This window comes from Mesoplodon bidens (genome assembly GCF_964165515.1).
Source record: "Mesoplodon bidens genome assembly, chromosome: 14".
In the NCBI taxonomy this organism is placed as follows: Eukaryota; Metazoa; Chordata; class Mammalia; order Artiodactyla; family Ziphiidae; genus Mesoplodon; species Mesoplodon bidens.
Window position 1 is genome coordinate 56698677 of NC_138170.1, and position 25178 is coordinate 56723854.

Sequence of the window (25178 nt, forward strand, 5' to 3'; positions counted from 1 at the left end):
AAAAATCAATCTTTGTCAATTGCTTGCATGTAGCTTGTCTATAAAACAAAAAGCCACCATGGCACCTTACCTTTCAGTGTCCGTTTGAACAGCAGTGAGGTCATTTTGGGACAATCTGTTTAGCTGTTCAACAACTAGCTTTCTGGTTAATTATGCATTTCAAACTAGGAAGCAGTGTACCCATGCCAGCTTGAACTGCTGAAATGCTTTAGTTCTGCTTTCTGATCATGAAAATGCAAACATCACTCTAAGTCAGACCAATGGTCCTTAGAGTCCATATTCTATCTTTGAATGAATCTGGGGCATTGATGACCAGTGAAGGAATCATGATTCATTAATTTAGTTACGTCTTTCTTGGATTTGTTTCCTCAACATGCACAAACTCCTGGGATGTTGAATTTTACAAATTTGATAGTTGTTGCAAAGAAAAAACTGTATTCCCGAAGAATCAGCATAACCAATACATTACTAATGGAGTGTAGAAGTGATCTTGATGTTTGCAAAGGACTAAAAATGATGCAAGTTTGGTGATCATAGGTGTACACACATAAGGACAAAAACAGAGAAAAAGGATTTTTGTCAGATATGTATAGAGAAGCATTTCTTCCACTAATGATTGACAGCTGAGGGGGCTGTAGAGAAATATGTGAAAATTCATGGATTTCCTTTATCTTGTTTGTCTCAGGTTAACATGCTGTATTAGATACCAGTGGATCTGTAAATCCATGATCATCTTACATTTATGAAAAGTAACATTTTTAAAACAATCAAATGAAATAGTGCCACTTAATAATCAAAAGCAACAAACGCTTTCTACTTATTTTCTTCAGGGCACATATGGCCCTGTCAGGAGTTTGTTTATTTTTTTAGGGGTTTATTTTTACTTCATCGATGTATTTTCGCGCTCTTGCCTTCAAAGACAATGCTATTATTATTCATTATTAGTTACACATTTGTTTCGGATGCCAGAGTGCTTTCTAGGAATAGGATCTGTGCTTTTTGAATCTTGCACAATGTTCTCTTACTAGTCTGAAGCTAATGTCGAACTGCGAGCTAACTGTATGAACAGAGGAATAACAGAGAGGAAGGTTTTCCAGATTCCTGAGAAGATTGCCTAGAAAACCTAGGAGTCAGATGGTCAATGTCTTGACTGTTTCAGCCATTTAGAGGGTTCTACTGAATTTCCTCCTGTAGGGAAAGTGAGGACAAAACCCCAAACACTCCCTTGGTGAACAATAATGTCTTTCTCAGTATGGGAAACTGCAGCTAATGGACACAGGTGTTGGCTTCTGTGGCTTGAGGGGAATCAGGCAGTGGTGGCCGCTGGGGCTCTTTGGAAGGGGAGCCATTGAGAAAGCTCCCTCGGCTGTTTACACACTGCTAACCTGCTAATCCTGGAGCAAATGCATTTCCTCCTTGAGTAATTAAGCGTCTACTTTCTTCTTAATGCTTGAGTTTAATAGGAGAATTTTTTGCTTTGCAAAATGTTTACTTTTGAATAAAGGGAATTAGCATGCTGTACTGAATAATGCCAGTTGCTCGGTATTTTTCACACCTGCCTCGTTTTTAGTATTTCCTATTCAGTGAAGATTAACTTGAAACACTAATTTAAATCTAACTTTAAGTTCAAAAATGATTTCATATGGTGCTATTGATGTGTCTTGTGGATAGAACCTATACCTTATACATTGGAGGGCCATTTATGAAAGGCACAAATTCTTAATTAGAGGAGGAATTCACGGCTTTAATTCTGTGAACTGTGACTTAGATCTGGAGCAACAAGTCACAAATAAAAATCAAATGGTACAGTTGTGTCAGCAGCTAATAGTAAAGGCTTTAATCTGAGAGAGGCTTTAATCTGAGAGAGGCAATATACTTGAGCACAAAGTTAAAGGAACAAGTAATGATGGTAGAGTCAAGGTGACTAGCTGAACAGTGACTCCAGAACAATACTTGCAAGCTTTTTTCCCCCACTTTCCTGTGGTAGAAAAGACGGGATGGAAGTTCTGCTGGGTGATGTGGTGAAGACAGTTTATCTTGAGCACTGGATAGATGGTGGCCATAACTAAGGGAAAAATGAATACTAATCTGGGTTGTGATGAAAGTCAAAGTGAAATTTGAGGTTCTGTTTAGCACCTATGTTTTAATCAGTAAAAATCTATAGGTTAAGTTAGTTTAAATTCAGAGTTAGTTAAACCTGACTGCATACAATTTTTCAATAAGAACTGACTAGTGTTTAAAAATGACTCATAAACTCAACAAAGAAAACTTGAAAAATTTCACTCATTTTAATGAATTAAACAGCCCCACAGTCACACACACAGAATGTTATATTGATATATAGAAATAGATAAAGGTTAGTTTTCCATAAAAGTGGGATATAGAATTCAGTTAGTAAAAATGTAACACTAATTGTAAGTAGAATCTGCTTTGGCTTTAGGGAATATTTTTAGGGATATAGGTATTAAGAACTCAATATTTTTTACTAGCCCACTTATTCAAAACTAAATTTTTATACTGTGCAAGAAGTTTTATTAGACATTAAAATGAATACAATGTTAAATTTAGTATGGGAGAAGAAATGTATATACATATCTGTAATACAAAGAATCATGATGAAGATACCATAGAAGAAAAGCAGGTAATATGGAGACTTAGACCTTGAAAGACATGGGTAACATTCTAACAATCTAGGTTGGGCAAAGCTGTTCAGGAGCCAGAAATAGCACGAGCAAAGACATAGAGACAGGAAAACTAAAGAATAACACCACTGTACTTTATCTAAGGTATAGGATCCTGAAAATAAGTGTTATTTGGAAGATAACACTTGAAAAGTTTAGTTGGGTTAAACTTTTCAAAGGCCTTGAATGCCAAGTTAAGTAGACATTTTAATATTCAGAGGGCAAGTGGCTGAGCTCTTTGAGTAGTTGAAAATTGTATTCATGTTCTATGAAAGTTAGTCTGATGGAACTTGAGCATATGTTTGTTAGTTGAGTTGGGTGAAAACTAGATAAGAACTTGAACACGGGAGTTTGAGATTAGCAGAGGCAAACTATGATATACAGGATGGATAAACGACAAGGTCATACTGTATAGCACAGGAACTAAATTCAATATTCTGTGACCAATCATATGGAAAAGAATACACAACAGTGGAAATCAACTGTACTTAAGTAAAATTAAAAAAAAAAAAGAAACGGACTTGGACATAAAAGGAAGGTGGAGTAGAAAGAAGGAATATGCCTGAGAGACTTTGTGAACTAAGAATCTATAGATTGGCAACTGGAAGTCAGTAAGTAAGATAGATAAAGAATGGCCAGAGGGCTTCCCTTCCCTGGTGGCGTAGTGGTTGAGAGTCCGCCTGCCAATGCAGGCGACACGGGTTCGTGCCCCGGTCTGGGAAGATCCCACATGCCACGGAGAGGCTAGGCCCGTGAGCCATGGCCACTGAGCCTGCGCGTCCGGAGCCTGTGCTCCGCAACGGGAGAGGCCACAACAGTGAGAGGCCCGCGTACTGCAAAAAAAAAAAAAAAAAAAAAAAAAAAAAAAGAATGGCCAGAAAGGAGACTGAAGTTTGAAAGGGGGATTTTAGGATTAAGACCTTGGATTCCAAGCAGTTCCTGAAGGATGTTTGTGCCTGCAATAGAATAGATTAGAGCGAGGACCACTGGAATGGAGGGCAAGGCAATTCAAAGCCAGGCGACCGGAAGGTGATTGATTCCACAATTGGAAATACACATTTAAAACCAGAAAAATACCAAAATTAGACATCTTATTTTGTGATTACATTCAAATTTGTAAGAATCCTAACCTGAAATTCTGCATTAAGTACAACTACATGCATTGAATACAGTTACGAACAGGATTTTTATTGCTAAATTTCATTAAGAAATATAGACTCGGGATAAATATAATTATTAGTCATCAGCTATATGTAGTTTAAAGTAGGATAGTTTTAAGCTATCGTTTTGGTTTTTGGAGTGATGAGGAATCTGTTGTTACAAAAGTGTGGTTCTTCGGTGGGTGGAATGTGGACTCTGCTTCCCGGCTGGAGGGCTATACGTGGAATTGAGCCTTTAGGACCAAGCCATGGGCTCATAGGGAAAGAAAGCAAATTAGCAGGTAGGTATGTGTGTAGAACTCTAATAACACAAACTTAGATTAAAGGCAACCTTCCAAAGATACCATTCATCATCTTTGAAGTTTGTAAAGTAAATGAGGGAAAAATGCCTTTTTGGTAGAGTGGAGAAAGATGAAAGTTTTGCAGTTCTAGATACAGGAAAGGATGGCTTCCTTGTGTGCTGATTTAGTGACCTTGGTCAAGTTATCTAACTTTGTTGGGCTTTAGTTTCTCATCTGTACAAAAAAATGGATCTACCTTGCCTGTTACTGTGAGGATTAAAAATACCCTGTATAAAGATCAAAGCACAATGAAAGGCACTCAAAGACAGCCCCTATTAGGGTTTTCTAACGTGTCACTAGGAGATGGAGACTGAAACAGACTTGAGATTTGGGTCTCTGTCCTTCTTGTCCAGCAGCCTGTGGGTGATGCCATATTGCCTGCAGTCACTGCAAAGTGGCAAAATCTGCCTGAACCCAGAAGCCCAGCGAGGGCCTGATTCAACAGCAAACTCAGAGTGCCCTGGGGCAGTATAAAGTTAAATGAGGACCCCAAAACCAACGAAATAGTTCTTTATTGAAACAGATATTCCAACACATACCAAAGTCCATACTGTATCTGAAGTCACCGAAGAAACTCGGATTTGGTACTGTATCCCCATATATTTCCTGTTGCTGCAGAGTTTTCATTTATCTGTGGCGTTCATAAAGAGGGCTGACAATACATGGAAGTCAAATTTGAGGAGATAGCCAATCAAGATGATTTAGAAGTTAGGACAGGTCAAGATGTAGCTTTTTTTTGCAGGTGGGGGTGGTGAGGTCATTGGTTTAGAGGTTAAAGGAGGCTCTCCCAGTGGCCAGTGGATGAGTTAGGCCTTTGATGTCATAGTATTTGGGAAGATACCTTATTTTTCCTTCTAAGCTCAGAGTTTGTCTTCTTCCCTTCTACCCACGGAAGGAACAACTGTCTCTAGGTATGAACCGGCCAGTAACAATGCTGATAATAATTACAGCATCGTACGAATACGTGACTGTTTACAAAGCCCTTCTAACTCTACTCATTCCGTGCAGACGTGCCCCAGAGAAGCTGCTTCCATGTCGTAGAAAAAACATTAGAAAGCTGGCAATCAAGGATATCACTTATTTCTGGGTGATAATTTCTTCATCTGGAAAATAGCGATAATTGTGCCCGCCTCGCAAATCACTGTGAGGCTTCAGTGTGATGGAGGCTGTGTTTGGTCAACTGTAAAACGCCATGCAGATATAAAATATGGACGTCTCCCTCACCGAGGGGACCGCGATACCCTGTTCTGCCCCGGCTCTCCGCTCTCTCGTGTCATTCAGAGGTGGCTTTTCCCACTGAGTTGAATGCTCCCTGCCCATTTCCTGCCTTTCCTTCTTACAGAGAGAATTGGCACCGTGGGCCATGCCCCCTCTGCCAGTTGGCAAAGGCCTTAGAAGGCAGGTGCTCTGTTTCTGACATCACCATGGGAATCTCTCCCAGTTTTCTGAGAAGAGCCCTCCCCTGCCCCCTTGTTGCCAGAGAACTGGCACCTCTCTCTCCCAGGCTGCCCTGGCCCTCCCACTTCACCCTCACCCTGGAGGAGGCGGTTCAGCCCCCACTGTTTGCCGGCAGGGGCGCCCTCCCCCTCCCTCCCCCGTGCTGCCTCTCCTTCTCCCCTTTCCGCCCCATCTGACCCATGAAAGTTTCACTAACAGCTGTTACTCAGAGGCGAAGACAAAACAAAAGATTGGAAAAGAAGAACCCAGTAAATGTATGGTTCAATTTTCAAGGAAAAATTTGCGATCTTGCCAAGGACATTTTGCCTGGCTTCTAGCTCCCTTGGTGAGTTCTCAGATAGCCCAGTCTGATTGCTTTTCTTTGTCTCCGCTGGATGAATCTGCCCCTCAATTATCCACCCTCATCTTTCAGTTCTAGGATCTGCCTTCAGCCTCTGACTGTGTTCTCCTTCAACTTAAGGTACCTATTTGTTAAAGGGAATGGAATGTAGTGACTAGTGAGAAAGGTTGTTAGTTGGCTATGGAATGTAGAAAAATGGTGGTTTTCATTTTGTCACTTTCAGCAACTTAAAACAGCATCCCAATTCTTCATCGGTGATTTATTTTTTCTTTTCAAATGTCCTTGGTAAAAGCGAGAGGGGCTATTTATTTAATATTCGTGTTTCCCACAGCATAGCATTTTTGGAAACAACAATTTAAGGCCCCTAGGGAGGATTTAAATGATTTTTCATTCTGGTGAGAATCAGACAAAAAACTGGAGTCTTTTTGGATCCAGACCTCTAGAGACTGGGCCGTTTCAGACCTGAGTAAAATTCCTTCAGCCAACTTCCCCTCCAGAGGTTCTGCAGAAATCATGCTAGTGTGGCCTTGACCTGGGCAGGGTCCCAGTGACCACAGCCTGCCTGGCATGTGCTGCTCACATTGTTCCCCGGTGGCCTTGACCCCGGGGGCGGGTGTGTGTGTGTGTGAGGAAACAGAGGCAGACAGGGCCTCACAAAAGTCATGTCAGCCAATCTCACCTTTGGTTTCCCCAAGGCGACTTGCTGGCTACAGCTTGCCTTCCAGTGCTGGGACCTCAAGCTGGTAGGGGACCTTCAGCCCTTCTGCAGTTCTGGCCTAACCCCGTGAAAGGGAGTGAAGTAACACTTCAGCTGCCTTGCCTGTTCTTTCCTCTTTTATATGCATTGGACATATTAGCAAATATAAGTGGACTTTCTAAATAGTAGCTGATCCCAGTGGACGAATCTCTGAGAGGTTCTCTGTCCGCTGGGGCTTTCCAGCTGTTCATACCTCCACATGCCTCGTTGCATTTTCAAAAGTCAGTTTTTAAAGTCTTTTGCCAAATATAAACAGTATTTTTGTGTATAGTATATTTTGCCATATGTATGTGTGTATGTATATGTTTGTTTTATGTATTTATATAAATATATATGTGTATATATTTACACTTCTAGTGGACTTTATTGTCCTGCTTCAACACCACAGTAAAAAAAAGGACCTGCAAGCTTCCAGCCCTGCATCCTGTGTCACCACAACTAAAGCAGGACCCGTTTGAACACATTCCCACCTCACCCCAGACCTGCACCGTGGATAAATGTGCATTACAACATTTTTCAAAAAAGAAAACAGAATAAATTAGTAGCTTAAGTGATTAGGAACAGTAATTTGAAAAATGTCAGTTTTAAATGGTAACAGGTCAAGAAGCTAAGTCTGGGCTTCTTCTAGCTCATTTTCTCTTCCCCCAAAATAGTGAACAAATAGGAAATATATATATATAGGATATATATATAATATAGGATATTATATAAATAGGATTATGTGTATATCATATAGTATATATATAAAATTTCAGGGCTTCCCTGGTGGCGTAGTGGTTGGGAGTCTGCCTGCCGATGCAGGGGACACAGGTTCGTGCCCCGGTCCGGGAAGATCCCACATGCTGCGAAGCGGCTGGGCCCGTGAGCCATGGCCGCTGAGCCTGCGTGTCCGGAGCCTGTGCTCCGCAATGGGGGAGGCCGCAACAGTGAGAGGCCCGCGTACCGCAAAAAAAAAAAAAAAAAAATTCAGTGAACAGCAATGCTTCTTTCTTTCAAAGCATTTGGATACGACAGTAATATATATTGGCCTGTTTCTCGATAAGCTGCAGTGACAGTCTCTGTCAACATTGAAATCCATTGCTTCTTCCTAGGCCTAGGACGGTGAGTCATCAACAGTCAATCATGAGAGCGTACTAGTGCTGATAGACTTCTCTGGAAAGCCAGCGAGTTGGAGGCCAGATCAGTCAGAAGAATTGAAAAATCAGATCAAGGCTAGAAGGAGGCATGCTTTGTGCTTTTCTTGAGGCTGGAATCTAGTTTGCATTGAACATAAGCTGGTAAAGAAGAAATGCCTCCTAGTATTTTAAGAGCTAACAGGCTATGGGAGTTGCTAGATTATTTTCTTTGAATGACTGCAGGGAAAAAATGCTGTTTTGCCAAGCTGGCACCCATGGAAGATGAACGGAGGGTCTCCCCATTCTGTTATGTCCCTGGCAGTTGAAGCATCCGTTGGTTCAGCTGTTGAATGTGTAAGTTTAGTGTCCCATGGGCCATTCTCCATAAGGCAGCAGCTACCCAACCATGATAAATTCAGTGTCAGGTCTGGATTCAGAGCACACTGTGTCCCACTTTAAGAAAGTGCTCTGGGTCATGTAGCCAGCCTTAGAGATCCATGCAAATGCTGGTGATTCTCAGGGGAGAAAGAGAATATTTTCCTTTGACCCTTGATCTCTATTTCTATGGATTCACAGGGTGGTCCTCCTGGTGAGAACCCTTTCCATTTCAGAAAGCTTTGTTCTGCTTTTCTCAGGGTGAGGCCTGAACACTGACATTTTTATGAAGCTATATAAATGATTCTAATGGGCAGCCAGTGTGGAGAAGGCCCATCTCGAATAGCCAGGCTCTGCAAATGTATCCAGATATATAATAATGACAACAAGGAAACTTTCGTGTGCACAGGGGGTGCTCATGCCTACAGTCTGTGGGTGATTTTGCATCGATTTTCCACCAGTGAGAGCAGATTTGTAACAGTTCGTTTCCTTGTCTTCATTGAAAGCAATGGAAAACTCGACTGAGGTGACCTTTGACTATGGAATAAGACAAGGCAATTAATTCTTGTTGGAACCGATCCTGAACTTTATTGTCCATAATACTCATTTGTATCAACTGAGAGAACTGGCCTGGCAGTCATAAACTAGACCATCAAATGGTCACATTAGCTTATAAGCTGTTTACACCACGAGTACTGAACATGGAAGTATAGCCCTGAAAGAGACAAAGGGAAAAGATCAGACACATTATTGGATACCTACTCTGTACCAGGAATTGCTTTAAGCATGACATACTTATTTTTATTTAATCTGTAAAACAACAGTTCTGTTTTTTTCTGTTCAATAAAATTCACTGGTCTAGTCCCTACAAGGGAGTCCTAAGAGATGCTCATCACCATGTTTCAGTTACGGAAGCAGCACTAAGACATTACTTTCCCAGGGCCATAGAAATCGCAGATGCAAATGCAGTTCTTCCTGCTTAGAACCTGTCAAATCTTATTCAGGCCGAGAAAGTACACCTTCTCAGCGCCATCCTGAGAGTTAAGTCTCTGTACAGTAGCTGGAGGACTGACCTAGGAAGTCAAGTCATCGTCACTGGATTAGTTGTCATCAACACAACCACCTACTATTTCTCTTCTTGTGTTCTACCTAGTTTCTAGAGATGATGGTGGCTAAAAGCATATGCTTAACAGAGATAAAATTTTTTCCACCAGTTACTTTTTTCTCTTCTTAGTGAAACATCAGGTTCCAGAAAATATTAATGAGTTAATCAGATATTTCTCATCACACTTTTTCGTTGTCAACTATTTTTTCCAGGTTGTGTAGGTAATTGAAAAGGTAATGCATTGTGTGTTATTCTTTGATGCAGTCTTGTTTTGAAATCTGTTGCTTTCAAATTTCTGTCATGGTTTTCTAATGATCTTAAGTTTGCATTAGACACTAGAATAAAATGCTGGTATTATTATTATTACTGGCAACAGAATTGAAATCTGGGCTCTAAGTGGTTTACAAACCATCCATAGATTCATGTAACCTTCGCAATTCATGACTGAGTGAACAATTGTCATCTAGAAGAAAGGTGATACCTTTTAAATTGCTGCCTAATTAACAAACACTTTCTGTCAGTGAACTGTGGATCTAAAGCAGAAGAATGGTCTTACTTAGTGCAATCCAATGCATATTTGCTCCCAATTACATATTTCTCACGTTTTCCTTTAGAGACCAATAGCTTTAAAAACATTTTGTCAAATGTTTTTGTTTTTCTAACAGAGATGCATTCCTTTGAGTGTTTTTAGCAAAACATCCAAGGTTTCAGGAAGTAATATCTTTCTTTTGTTTAAACCCTTGCCCACTTCCATAATGTTAAAAGGAAGTGCATGGCCAGGTCTTTTTTTTTTTTTTTTTTTTCTAGTGGAAAATAATAGTAAATATGCTGAATCTTAAGTTTTTAAAAGTTAGTTTCAAGGATAGATTTAAGGGTCTGTTTAAAAGACGATGTGTGTTCATTCTCCATGATGCTGTTGGTGAAAACAAATGGTCCTCTCTTCTTTACAGCAGGCCTTTCGTGCTTTGAGGCTCCTATGTAGCTGTGAGACAATTCTGTAAAGCTTTGGATAAGGAACAGCTTTAACTTCACATCTCTAATCTTTTCTTTCCCATGTCTTAATTTTGAGTTTCCAACACTCTGATAGTCAGATATTTCTAAAAATTGAAAATCCTTCAGCTCTCCTTTTGTTTTTCTTCCCACCACTGTCTTTCTTCTCTTAAAGCAGTAAGTAGGTCAGAAATTTTAGGGAGCCTAAAGTCACCCAAGTATGTGGCATTTCCCATTAGTGGTTGGACAGATTTATGGAATACCACAGGCAGGAAAGCCAGTGGATTTGATTTGAGAAATTGGGAAGAATCTGGTCTTCCCAGCTTGGAATGTCAGTTATAAAAATCCAGGTTAACACAGACCCTTGTCCTAAGATAGGCCTGGACACAGTTCTGGAGAGGTATGTTTATAGGCATTTCGAGGTCTGAATAGCAAGGCTAGATCAGATCAAGATCTGAGTTACCTAATCCTAGAAAGAATTTAATCAGTCAGGAGTCTCAAGCCGGACTTTTTATTTTATCAAGAATTGAACAGTTGATTCTGGTTTCTTCAGCGAGACTTTCCTACTTTTCGTATTAGTCCCCTCAAAGGATTTTCTTTCTTGTTTTTATTGTTGTTATTGTTTTGGTCCTATCCTTAGAGGTCAGTAGATTAAGGTAAATTTTTGTTTTAAAAAGTTTTGTCTAGTTAGTGCCTGTTTTCTGGATATCAGTGGTTTTTAAAGCTATATCCAGTAACAGAGTTACTTAGTTTAGGTAGACATGATATTTAGGAGTTTGAGGTTTCACACCCTGCTCGGAAACTTTGTGGAAAAGAAGAGAGACCCTACCTCCTTAGCTCCAGAATCTTTTATTTCAGTGTCCCATTTCCTCTCTGGGACTGGGATAGAGTTCTTGGCACAAAAGGTACCAACAATTGACTTTCTGGGAATCTTTGTGTAAATGGCAACTTGTATGGCTTTCAGCTTCCCTAAGCTAGCATAATGGGTAGATTAATATGCTCCTTCTTGGCAGGAATGGAAACTAATATTTTAAAAGAAGGAGGAAAAAACATGTGCTAAATCAGTGATTGCTATGGCAACAGGTACCCTATACATGTTAGAGAAAGAGGAAAAATGCAATCACAGTTCTCTAGAAAGGAAGAGAGCAGAAATTGGTTCACGGACTTTTATCTTTTTCACAACTGATAAGTATGTATTAGACATTCCTAATAAGCTCTATATAATCTTATCAAAGAGTGTAGCAGAAACTTGATGGTAAAGTTAAATCTGTCATTTGCTTTGTTAAAATTATCTCTTGCAGAAAATCGCAAAAAGCACCAAGAGCAAACACCAAATTTTAAATATAAGAGTTAAATTTCACTTCCCTGATAAATCCACATTAGAGAAGGCAGACATCTTACTAGTTTAGTGGGCATAAACACCTAAACTGGAACAAATTACTCTCCCTAGAATAGCAGTCCTTACCCACCCTGTCCCCACTTAGAAAGTAGGGATTTGCATGACATTGCAGCTGTATTGGGTGTCTAGTTCTTAATGTTTAGGGCAGGGTTTCTCAGCTGAGCACTGTTGACGTTTTGGTCCAGATAATTCTTTGCTGTGGGAGCTGTCCTGTGCATTCTGGAATATTCAGCAGCAGCCCTGGGCCCTTCTCACTAGATGCCAGTAGCATCCCCTAAATTTTGACAACTAAAAATGTCTCTAGACATTGCCACATGTCACGTAGAGGGCAAATGACCACTGGTTTAGAACCACTATTTAAAGTAACGTAGTTGTGTTCTCAGGGCTTGTGATATCTGAGTAACCTACTGCCATGCTAAAGGTAATATGCATAGGTATGAATGCTGTCCTTTTCAGTTTTTTGGTTGATTGGGCAATTTAGCCCACTTGGGTTACATTAGTTCTTTATCTGGTGACAGAGATTCTTATATAACTAAAATCACTGATTCTTCCAGCTGTGGTATCCAATTATGTTACAAGGTGAATTTTGACAAATCAAAGAACACAAGGATAATATTCCAACTTTTTCTCCCTTTACATTACACAGTTATCCCTTCCTTGTGTTTGCTGTGAGCATCTTTATATGGGTTTATATGAAATTGGAAAGAGCTTATATGAATTAGAGTTTGTATGTATATATATATTTTTTTCAGAATTAAGGCTTCACAATGGAAATAGGAAAAGAATGTAATAATATTACAGCAAATGGGAGTGCAAATTATTTTTATGTACTGAAAAACTACTGAGCTGTAAGAGGACAGATAAACATTTGGAGCATAGAAATCCTTCCTTTGATCCTGTAATTGTCATCTCATAAACTTTGTTTGTGAGATTTTTTTGTATTATAATGCCAGATAAAGTGACCACAAGCAAAGATTGGTAGGTTTCTTGGTATACATCCTTTGCTAAATGGCCCCAAAGTGCAGTAGAATGTATTTGGATGGTTGTTGGGTTTTTTTCCCTTAACTAAATAATACAGAGCTGTGAGGTGAGACGTGTGTTCTCATTATCACACTTCTTGAATTTTCAGAAAGACTAGAGGTAATGCTAACATTTATGTTTTGGATGTTGTGACTTTGTTCTTGACATTTTATTCTATAAAAGAGTTTACATTTTAAAAAAATCTGAGTGAGTTTATATATCTGGGATAAAGAAAGACCAATAAAAGTCAGTCAGTACTGGCACTGATCTGACAATGCATTTTTCCTACCCTTGTTTTATCTACTGACTCATGCCACCAAAAGTGTACTCATTTACTAGTACACGAGAATCTTTAGGGTTCTCAAAAGGCACAAACAGTAAGTATTTAACTCCATGTAGGGTAAAAGTAAGTGAACCCAGAGACGAATAGTATAATCTGTCCCAACATTTGTAAACATTAATGCCAGAAGCCGTTCTTTGATTTGTTAATCATAACCATGTTATTTCCCTTGTCCTCTTCGTTCATTCTCTTATCTCCCCCTCTAATACTTTTTGATCATCAGCGTCCACTTGAGGACTGAATGAGAAGAAATAATGTTGAACTTGATCTTGGATCAAGTTTAGTTCTGTGTAAAAACATCCCAGTGGTAAAGGTCATTTCGTCACTAGGGTGATATTGGTAGTGATGGAGGCCAGTGACATGGGGCTGAGGGCTCTGCCTGAAAAAGTGGATCCGTGGCTCTTTATCACTGTGTGATATGGATAAACCTTTTTGTCTACCTGACTTCATTGTATGGGCTGACAAGTGAGAACATTTGGTTTCAGTGCCCCCCTAACTTTCCTATAAGGTTCAGTAATTCTAGGGTCTGGGACTGAGAGTTCTACAGTATGGAGACTGGATGATTGCCAAGGGCTCTTCTAGTCCCAGAAGACTTTGAAGTAAAGGCTTTGAGAAAGAAAGAGCATGAAAGCCCTAATGCTCTCATGAATCTTGGGAGATTTACAGAAATTTTTATGGTTAGTGTCAAATTCCTTCTGGCTCTATGACTGCCCCACACTGAACAAGGAGAGAGAAATGAGGCTGTAAGCTTCTGGTTTACCATTAGCCAGAACAATTGGATTTTCTTAAAATAGGACGTCAGAGCTTACAGAAGATATTTCTAGTTTGATACTCTGCTTTTTTGAAAGGATTCATCTTCCTATTTATTCAAATCCTTAATGTCACACTAGCATCTCCTTCCTATTCTGAATAATAAATTACTTTTTCTCAAAGCAGCCTTAGCCTTTCCCCTAAAATGGAGTTATTTAAATATAAAATTATATATGGATTATATTTTAAATATATAATACATGTACGTATATTTTAGAGGAGAATAGAACATATGGCAGGAAGGATTAGCAGAGGAGCACTTTTTGAGAGTCACATTTTTCAAGTTAGAAAAAATCAAAAGCAAGTATATACAGCCTCCAAAATACTGGTCTGTCTTGTCAGTGATATGTCCAGAAGTAGCTCCACAGCATGCTAGAGCTGCCTCAGGATAAATCCACAAAGAGCCATCGGTGGCTTCTTTATTTACTGTTTGCCCCTTCAGGCTGCTTCCTATCAGAAAATAGACATGCTAGGGTAAGATAAAACTTCTACCAGATTGGTTAGAGATCTTTGATGAACTTTACTTCACATTCTCTTATGAAGCTCATTTGGAGTGATCACACCAAAGGGTTCAGATTAGATAGACGCAGGCCAGTGACATTAAAATGTTACTGGGATGGGTATTATGCATCAGATTTTTGAAAGAACTGGTGTTTGCCTAGGTGGGTTTATGCTTATGTGCAGTGGCTTACCTCAACAGCATGGTCTAGCTATAGGATCATGCTTGAGTAAGCATCAAGGTCACCTGGAGATTTATTCAGACACAAATTGCTGAGTCTAATCCCCAGGGTTTATGATTTAGTAAATCTGGAATGGCACCCAAGAGTTGGCATTCTAGCAAATTCTTAGGTAACTGAGATAGCTGGTTCAGAGACCACACAGAGAACTACTGGGATCATAATTATGTTCCTATAACTATTTAGAATAATTAGCAGGAGGTATGTGAGAAATTGCCATCAGTTTTAGAGCTGAGGTGAATCAACCCCACTTAAGATAACACCTTGTTCACAACTGAAAACTTAAAAAAAAAAAGTGGTGAATAATGATATGATTCTAAGCCAAGAGATAGTTGCAAGCTGAACAGAAGCTTCCCTTTAAGGAATGCCAGTGAAGAGGACAGGAAAAGAAAGCTGAATCTGTCACTTAAAAAGCATCTTAAAAATATTCTACTTTCTATTAATACTTTAACTTTACTATAATAACTAGGCCATATAATCCAGATCTTCCAGGGAGATGTCTCTTTCATTCTATTGCCCAACAATAAATTATGGTATATCTGCATAGTTATGTTGCCATTGAAAAGGATAATTTTGAGGAATTTTGAATGATGAGGGGAAAATGTTCATGACATGTTGTTAAATGGTAGAATACCAAATTGTGTGTATGTGTCTATAAATTGGAAGAAAATAAGCATTATCATCTGTGCTGGATTATTATAGTAATTTTCTTCATTATACTTTTCTATATGTATAAGCTCTTTAAGTTTCTATAATACAAATTTATGTGAAAATAATTTCTCATAATTTAAACTCCTTTGCTGCCCTATAGCTAGTTATGAGACCCACCAAATGACATTGGGGTTAGGAAAGGAATAACACTGGGAGAGTTTGGGCTGCTTCTTCAGTTGGATGGCATGGGGCAGTAAGTTTTTTTAAGTAAGATAAAAATAGTCTAAGTGGTAGGCTTAGGATTTTTGGTAACTAACACAGAGATTGTTGTAACCACATTTAGTCCAAACCATACTATAGCACTTTCATTTGCTAAAACTTACACTTAATGATAAAGATTTTTAGATTATCATTATATTATGAGAAAACTCTGGAAGCATAGGTTAGATTGTAAGCAGGAAGTATTGTGAATTCGTGGCTTAAGATTGCCACCAAAGGGTTTAAGAATTGGGTGTTCAACTCACCCTCTTAGTACACAGGGCATTCACCAGGGGATTGGGGATAGGGAAGTCAGATCACTCTCTTGGGCAGCTAAGACATAAAGGGGAAAAAAATGCTCACTACGCTAGCCAATTATTGATCTCCACAAATTGTCAATATGGTCTCTGTTGAATAAGCCTATCAACAGGATCAAATATGAAATAGGAATATTTTAGGTAAAGCTTCAGGCCATCATTGGAAGCATTATTTACACACACACACACACACACACACACATACACACACACACACGCACACGCATCTATTTAACAAAGTACCTAGTATATATATAGGAAAACTCACTTTGAGTTTTCATTTGATTTGGCCCTAGCTTCTGAATAAAACAAGAAATTTTAAAATGGAAAATGTTCAACAAAAATTGTCAGAAAGCCATGGGTTTAACAAAAACATTTGCCAAGGCAACATGAACTACTGATACTATAGAATGTTGCTTAGATATACAGGTTGTTTTGTTTTGCCCACTCTCATCAGTAAGTGAGCCTAAAAGTTTTAAATAGACCTTTCTTGTTGTCTAGAAACTTGAAGTCAGTATTGAAAGAGATGTTTTTCAGCATTTTCTCTATCACCAATTATGTATGAGTACTGTGGAATGGGAGTTAAGATACCGCTGAGACAAAAATCATCGTCTGTGAAATGTACAGCCGAAGAACATTATGTAACAAATGTATGTTATGTCTACTAGGGACACATACATATATTAAAATGATCCTTGAAACATCTCCAAATGACTATTTTATAGCAATTCAAGTTGAAGCACTTTTATGAATTTAATTACACTCTCAGATGTAGCATTCTAATCAATGTCTATAATAGCAACCCCTATTTCCAAGTGGCTCTACTCATCAATAACATAAATGTTTATTTATCTGGCCTAAAAGGGAACATATTTCACAGTAATTGTTTTGAAAAGGGGTCATGTAGTTTTCAGTCACAATTTAAAGATGTCAGTCTGAGATACTTCCCAGGATTGTGCTTTCATCTGTACACATACGTCAATGTGGCTGAATTGATTAATAAGTGGGAGAGACTCCACTAGTTAGTGGCCCATCAGTCTCAACTAATTCTTTTTTCTTTTTCTTTTTCTTTTTTTTTTTGCGGTACACGGGCCTCTCACTGTTGTGGCCTCTCCCGTTGCGGAGCACAGGCTCCGGACGCGCAGGCTCAGCGGCCATGGCTCACGGGGCCAGCCACTCTGTGGCATGTGGGACCTTCCCGGTCTGGGGCACGAACCCCTGTCCCCTGCATCGGCAGGCAGACTCTCAACCACTGCGCCACCAGGGAAGCCCTCAACTAATTCTTAAGTACCCTAAGCTAATCTCCTGTGGGTACAGTTGAGTTCAGCATCATCAGCCCAACCAATTGTACTACGAAAATATAGCTCTACATTCTATAGTGCCCCTTTATGCAGATAAATAGCAGTGAAAGTCAGGTACAACCAAAGAGGAACAATCAACTCCTCTTAGGTAGATTGGCTACAAAGTTGTGTATGTGGTTTCAATTAGCTTTGCAAAAATGTGGAAAAAAACATTTAATTTTAAATACCAGCCAGTACATGAAAAGCTTGTTTCCTCCTACGTTTACTCCTATGCAATTTATCAACTCCATTTTTTTTTGAGTAAGAAGATGTGTCAAAAGAGGCACATTTAAAAAAATAGAGTCCAAGTGAAGACTAACAGGTCTCCATTAATTAATTATGCAACTATTAGGTACTTCTAATTTGCTAAGCACTGTATCCCACACTCATATGTCAACAAGCTTATAGCCATAATACAGATAGATGGTGCATTAGATAATATAAAAGCAAATAAAGTGTAGTATTCATCAGATATTCAAATGAACAAATGAATGAGTCAATCAAGAAGGACATCAAATAATTACAATAAAATCCCTCTCATTCTCTGCCTGGTAGTTAATCATAATGTAAATTAAAGCAGGAATTACAAGTAAACTTAAAATGAATAGACATTGTATTTCAACTAAAACATATAAATGTACTTTCACTCACTAATATTTTAACAGAATTAGTAGTTTTTCTTTAAGTAAAAATCCACTGCTCATAATTCTGTGTTTTCTTATTTGCTTAAACCGCACCCATAATGTACAATTTTCAGTTGCAGTTAATAGTTACAAGGCAGTCTAATTGCAGAGTTCATCCAGATTTTTTGCCCGATCTTTTATAGCTGTCTTGCCCACATCAAATTAAACAATTAAAAACAGCAGCAGCAACAACCACTAGTCTTAGTTGAGTATTTGCAGAGTATTCTACTTGATTTTCATAGGAATAACTGTCTCTTTAACAGCCATATTTCATTAGTTCATATAATATCTAATCAGATTATATAATTACAGTAACAAAAGTGGCATAAACAGGTTTGGGAATAAACAAACTGACCCTTGGTAACTGCACTTCCACTGTCCAAGTATACCTGAGAATAATCTACTAGGGGCAGGTATTTCACGTGCCATGGAGAGCAGAAAGTTCATCATCAAGTTCATTCTAAGTTCATCATTAGGTAGAGATTGGTTAGGAGAGCTTCTCCTGTCAAGTCTTGCTGAGTCCCTACGATGCACTAGGCTCTGTGGAAGGCCATTGGAGTTAGCTTCTCTTAATGGATTCACTCTAGTGAAGCAGACAGATGTGTAAATAAATAATTACAATATAGTGTTACATAGACGAATGTGTGAGTATCTGAGATTGGGAAGGAAGGTTAGACTAACTGAATGGAGACGGGAAGAATGGGGTACAGTAGAGCCCATTTGACCTGAATATGATAAAGTGCATTGGATTTTGCTAAACTGAAGAGGGAGAAATCTATTCTAGAAATATCGGTTGAGGGTTCACAAGCTCGTGGAGCTATGGGAAGCAGCCATGAAATTTGTCCCACTGGAGCTTCTAAAATACTAGGCAGCCTGTTATAATCATTTGAAGAGAAGTATAAGAGGAGTATTATGGAAGGATGGAGAAATGGAAAGGAGAGTTCCAGCCAGGTGTGTGTGTGGTGGGTGGAGGGTGTGATGGATTGTGAAGGGCTCCCTGGAGGAGGTGACCTTTGAGCATTCATCGTACAGTGAACCATTTCAGGCAGAGCTGGTGTTATTGCCGAGCACAGCCAAGCCCTGACTCTGATGTCTGGGGCAACCACAGAGACTGACGGGGATCTACAACCTAGAGAACTTGGCTAGCCTGCTTGGTGGAAAATTTTCTCTCTGTGGTCGTATTCTCTTATAAGAAGCATAGAGAATATGGGACCCACAGAGTCTGGGTTTCTTCAACCTGGGAAAAGCTTCAAACTCAGCCACTGAAAGGTGTGGCAACTCCACGAGTCAAAGCTGAGGGAGGAAAAGAATCTGGCATGTCACAGAAAAAGAGACATTTTTACTGCCCTAATTTGGGTCAGATACGCAGGGTGATTTGTTAAAAAGTAGCACATTCCCTAAAGAAGTAGGACACCTGGTAACCCTTATTTTAGTAGAAAGGCCAAATCTGGCCATTGCCAGAGTAGTCAGTAATTTCTGCTTTCCTAAAGTTGTGAAGAACCTACTCAGATCCAGTGTGGACCCTCATTACTCAGGAAATTCCTTTAAGCACAATCACTGAAATCCTAAAAAACTGTAGCAATAAAATAATTAAGGCACCCATCACTTGCCAAGAGTTACTTTCTTTTGCTTTATTAGGACAATGAAGCATGCTTCGAGAGCAGCTGGCAGAACCCACTTGTGCAGAGAAATTAGTGATGATTTCAGTCAAACTTCGATGAACAAATCAAAGAATTATCTAAACATCTGTCTTATAGTGCTTGGTTAGAAAAAAAAGTGGGATGACACAGATACTTTTTTTTTTCCCTTGTGAGTTTTCTTTGTGAAGACGCCAAAATATCATGAAGAAATTGAATAATGCCCACATTCAGGGCATTGCATGGCAATGCCTGTGACTGATTTATTCTTTTTTTTTTTTTTTTTTTGCGGTACGCGGGCCTCTCACTGTCGTGGCCTCTCCCGTTGCAGAGCACAGGCTCCGGACGCGCAGGCCCAGCAGCCACGGCTCATGGGCCCAGCCGCTCCGCGGCATATGGGATCCTCCCAGACCGGGGCACGAACTCGTATCCCCTGCATCGGCAGGTGGACTCTCAACCACTGCGCCACCAGGGAGGCCCTGATTTATTCTTTTTTAAGTTGTTTTGTCACTAGACTGTGGAGGCAAGGACCTGGCATCCTTGACATATATTTGAGTCTAATCCTACTGCCTCTCAGCATGGCCTAGGGGAGGTTAACCTCTCCAAGCCTCAGCTCTGTTATGTGGAAAATGAGTACAAGAATATCTGTCCGGCTTACCTCTTAGTATTGCTGTTGAGATGCAACAGCAAGTTAAAAGTATTAAGATGCAATTTTGCATGACACTCACTGTGGATATTATGATGCAATTATAGTTTCACGAAGTGCTGGTGTGTGGTATCAAGTCACGCAAACTAGATCGGAAGTGCTTTATTTATTTATTTATTTTGTAAATGCTTTAATCACATGCCCATCTTCAGCAGTATTAGATCTACTAGAGCTCTATCTTAATAGCTCCATATTGGCAAAATATTTGAGTGAGCTCTTCCACTTTTATGGTGGTTATGGGATTTATCTTAAATGTAGCCTGAGAACTCCAATCGACTTTTAAAGAGACAATTCAAGTCATCTCTACAAGCTGATACTTGTTGCTACTCACAGAAGCTAACTAGATCTAGAACAGTTCTCTCTGTCCTGGCGCTCAAACCTGAATCAGAAATTCTGGAGAGAGGGTCCAGCCACCCATGTTTTAACAAGCCCCCCTAGCAGAGGAACCACTGACATGGGAGTAAATAACAATGGGGAATTTCAGTTTTTGCATTTCTTCATTTACTCCAAGAAGTATTAAAACAGCTTCTATTCTGAAGCAGCTGCCATTCTAGAAACGAGCAGAGGTAGAACAGGGAAAAAGATGGGCAGAGAGCCTGCCCACATTGGAGGGTACATGCTGATCCAGGGGACAGACTAAACAAGCAAATACATGATGTAACGTAAAGTGGTGGTAGATGCTATGGATGAGGGGGTCGAGTGTGGGAGACTGCTGTTCTAGAAAACGTGGTCACGGAAGGCCTCTCCAAGGAGGTGACATTTGAGCTCCTCTCCGTGACGTGAGAGGCAAGGCCACTTTAAAGAGGGCAGTGAGGGAGCTGGGCCAGCAGAAGAGTTTAACAAGAACAGGAGCATGAAAGGGACGCCAGGCTGAGTTCTTTCCTACCCTCTGACTTCCGCTTTTTTCCACGTAGTTGATTCATTCCTCTTTCTCTGCCAACAAGACTCTACCTCTTCTTCCACAGGATGGGTAGAAGCCACTTCCAGATATATGAACACTTGGACTTGGTTCCAATTGAAAAGTCCCAAGAAAGGCGTCTTCCTGACAATCTTCTGCTCAAAACCCTGTCCTAGCTTCCTACCTCATTCAGAGTAAAAGCTCCTCCAAACCTGGTCTCCCGCCGCCTCTCAGGCTCATTCTCCCCATGGCTCACCCTGCTTCGGCCACCCAGGCCTCCTGCAGTTTTTCTAGGTCTCCTACTTCAAGGTCTCCACTCAAACAGAGCCTTTGCATGCTTCCTTCTGCCTGGAGTGCTATTCTTCTAAATATCCTCTCCGCCATTACTCAAATGTCACTTTCTCCAAGAGGTCTTCCCTGAGACTCTATAGAAAATTCCATCTCCCTCATCTGTCTCTGTGCTACTTTTCCCCTTTGCACTTATCAACATCAAATATACTATATTATATATTTGATTGTTGTGTTTATTTGCTATTGCCCTTTCACCAGAATTTAAGCCCTGGGAAGACAGGGACATTTGTTTGTTCTGTTCACTCCTTTATCACCAGCTCCTTGAACAATGCCTGACACACAGGAAGTGCTTAATAAATGTTTGATGAACGAATAAGTGATGCCTAGGAATACTGGATAATTTTCTATAAAGCCTGTGAATTGAAGGCAAGCTTAAGCTGGGAATTATAAGGCAATGAGAAGGGTTACAGCTGGGTGGGCTAAAAAAGTTTTCACTTGGCTGTGAGATTTTCAAGTCTTGAAGCTTCAGTCTTGGTCTTCAAGCAAGCGGCCTTGAGAAAGTGGCTGCAAATTTCTGGGGCTCTCCTTTGTTTTCTGTAATAGGGAGAGAACAGTAGTAGAGCTGTTTAGAAAGGCTGGGAGAGGACCAAACCTATCTGGGGATGCCTCCAGCTCCTACACTATAATGCGGTACCTGTAGCCCAGAGACCAAATACATGGAACAGAGTATTTTATTGTCTACGTGGAAAGTTATTCAAATATGCCTATGAATAAACAATGTGATGCATGTGTGTGTTGATTCATTCTGAGCTGTCCTCCAGGGCTGTTAGTTAGCATCTGAAACACCTATTCCAGAGGTGGTGCTTAAAGCACTACAAATACCTTTATCACGATCCATATGTATTAGTTTTCTATTACCGCATAACAAATTACTGGAAACATGGTGGCTTCAAACAATATGCATTTAACACCTTGCACTTCCCACAGGTTAGAAGCCCATGCAGAGTTTAACTGGGGCTTTGGCTCTGGGTCTCACAAGCCTGCAGTCAAGGTGTTGGTTAAGGCAGGGATCTTTTCTGATGCATGGGGGCCTTGTCAGAGTTCACGTGGTTGTACTTCATGGTGGCTTGCTTGTTGAAGCCCACAGGAGAATCCCTTTGAGTATCTTTTTTCAGTGATGACCTGGACCCTCTTCTAAAAGGCTGACCTAATTAGATGAGGATCACCCAGGAAAAACTCTCTTTTCATCAACTCAAAGTCAAATGATTGGGGACTTTAAATACATCTGCACACACTCTGCAGGTCTAATCTTGGGAGCGCTATCCCATCACCGTTGCCATATTCTATTGGTTAGAAGAAAGTTACAGGCTCTTCCCATGCTCAAGAGAAGGGGATTATCCATGGTCATGGGTCACTGGCGGTCATTTTAGAAATCTGCCAATCATACCATAATAGAGAGTTTGGTAATTATGAGATATAAGAGATAAGTTTCCATTTTGGAAATGAGAAGTGTTCAAACTTTTTGGCTGCCTAGAGAGATTCTGTAGGTCCCACTGCGCCTGAATTAAGGATGTATAGAAACTGTTAGCCCAGATGTCCAACACCTTTGAAGCAGTTAGTACTCAGGGTCAGAGCATCATTGGGCTGATGGCAGCTGTTTCATGGGGGCTCTGCTGCCAATTCGACTGAATGGTTGCCTGGTCCTGCTCTCAGATGCTTTCATCTGCCTCAGCATGAACATTTTTTATACGGCACGTGTGAGAGTGTCAACAGAACGGGACTTCCCTGGGTTTATGATGCCTATTTTTGTGCTTGCTTATAAATAAATGTGGAAGTTTTAGCAGAGTTTGGCCTAGATTTGCTTTCATGGAGAAGGCCACTTAGTAGTGAAATTGTAAGAGAAGAGACCATAGCTACCATCTACCTCTAATCCCAGGTGACCATGAACATTTACCAAAATACTGACAAGCAAATTGGCTTAGGTCAGATCACATAAGAAAGAAATCATTAGGGTGCCTACACCATACATCATTACACAGTTGAGGTTGCCAGGGAATACTCGAAGTCTAGGTTAACAGTTAAATCACAAATTTGTGTAACAATTAGTGAAACTTAAAAATAGCATGATAGGGGTCTTCCCTGGTGGCGCAGTGGTTAAGAATCCGCCTGCCAATGCTGGGGACACGGGTTCGAGCCCTGGCCCGGGAGGATCCCATGTGCCATGGAGCAACTAAGCCCGTGCGCCACAACTACTGAGCCTGCGCTCTAGAGCCCGCGAGCCACAACTACTGAAGCCCGCACGCCTAGAGCCTGTGCTCCACAACAAGAGAAGCCACCGCAGTGAGAAGCCTGCGCACCACAACGAAGAGTAGCCCCCGGTCGCCGCAACTAGAGAAAGCCCATGCACAGCGATGAAGACCCAACACAGCTAAAAATAAAAACAAATAAATAAATAAATTTATAAAAGAAAATAGCATGATAATGATGTCAGAAAAAATGTACTCTGGAGACACTTTTAAGTTGGAAAGTCTACCTCTTTATTCTGAATTCTAAATATCTTGCTGAAGGAGTCAACCTACAAACCTTAACGCTTGGCTTCATAGAGTTGCTGAATCTTTCAGTTGCTTCAGTTTCTTGAGGGATGGATCTCTCCTTATCTAAATAAAATCTCTAGCACCTTTTAAGAGAATAATTGACTAGAAATCTCTTAACTAATTTTGTTAATTCTATCTGTGGTAATGATCCTGGAGTCATATGTTATACATGAAAGTTTAATTAAGATGCTATAGTATTTGATGCCATGTTGAAAGTGGAACATGTAAAAATTCTTCTTAATTGGATATAAAGCTATCCAATTAAGATATCTTTTAAAAATAAGCTGCATTTTGCAAAATGGATATATTGGAAGTCTATTAGTTAGAAAAATCCCCTCTGCTCTGGACTCCATTGTCTTAAAATTCCCTTCTTGAGTTGAAAAAGAAACCAAACAGACCAACAAGAAGAGAAATATTACCAGTATTTTGGGTCAGTCCTGTCTTGAAGTCATCAAAACCAAAAGTACTGATACCTGAGTAATATTTGCTGTTCTGTAACTCCCTTAGCATTTCTTTTCTGTTTGTTTGTTTGCTGTGTTTTGTGGTTGCTAATTAACTGATTGAGCATTCCTTCGATCTCCACATTTCTTTAAAATATCAAGTGTGTCTTGTGACTGCCATCAGCTGCAAACATAGCATCAATTAACTTACCAAAACAGAGTGTTTGGTGATTAATCCATAATGACAGGGCTGTTCTCCGGAATGATTAAATTCATTATCAAACAACCAGAGGTAGAGTGCTTTCCATGGAAGGTTTTTTGCTCTGGAATTACCTTTCTCCCTTGTACTGATGAAGCTTGATCTGGTAAATAAGAAAGATGAGAATGCAGGGGGCTCCTTTTCAAAAGATAACGGATAGTCTATATTTTCAGTGCCTCAACTCCAAAAAACAAAGTACCTCTTTAAATGTATGTCATCTTTGGTCATTCACAAACCACTTGGTACTGCTTTATTATCACTATGTGAAGTAGTGGGTATCTGCAAGGATCCTGTGTGTGCGTCAGGCTGGGAAGCTGATTGTCCTTGTTCTTTCTACTAACACATTGGTACACCTTATCACCAGCAAGGCTGGATTTGGGTAATAACTTTCTACGTGATTTCTTTGTCCAGTTCTCCCCTCTACACGCCTTCTACAAGCCTATTCATGGTCCAAATAATCTCCCTGGCTGTGATCT

General features: G+C 40.0%; 1 protein-coding gene across 3 annotated transcripts in view; it reads left to right on the forward strand.

The window, feature by feature from the left end:
* SLC8A1 (solute carrier family 8 member A1) overlaps positions 1-25178 on the forward strand; it is a 346526-nt gene that overhangs the window by 48105 nt on the left and 273243 nt on the right. The gene's annotated exons all lie outside the window — the stretch shown is intronic.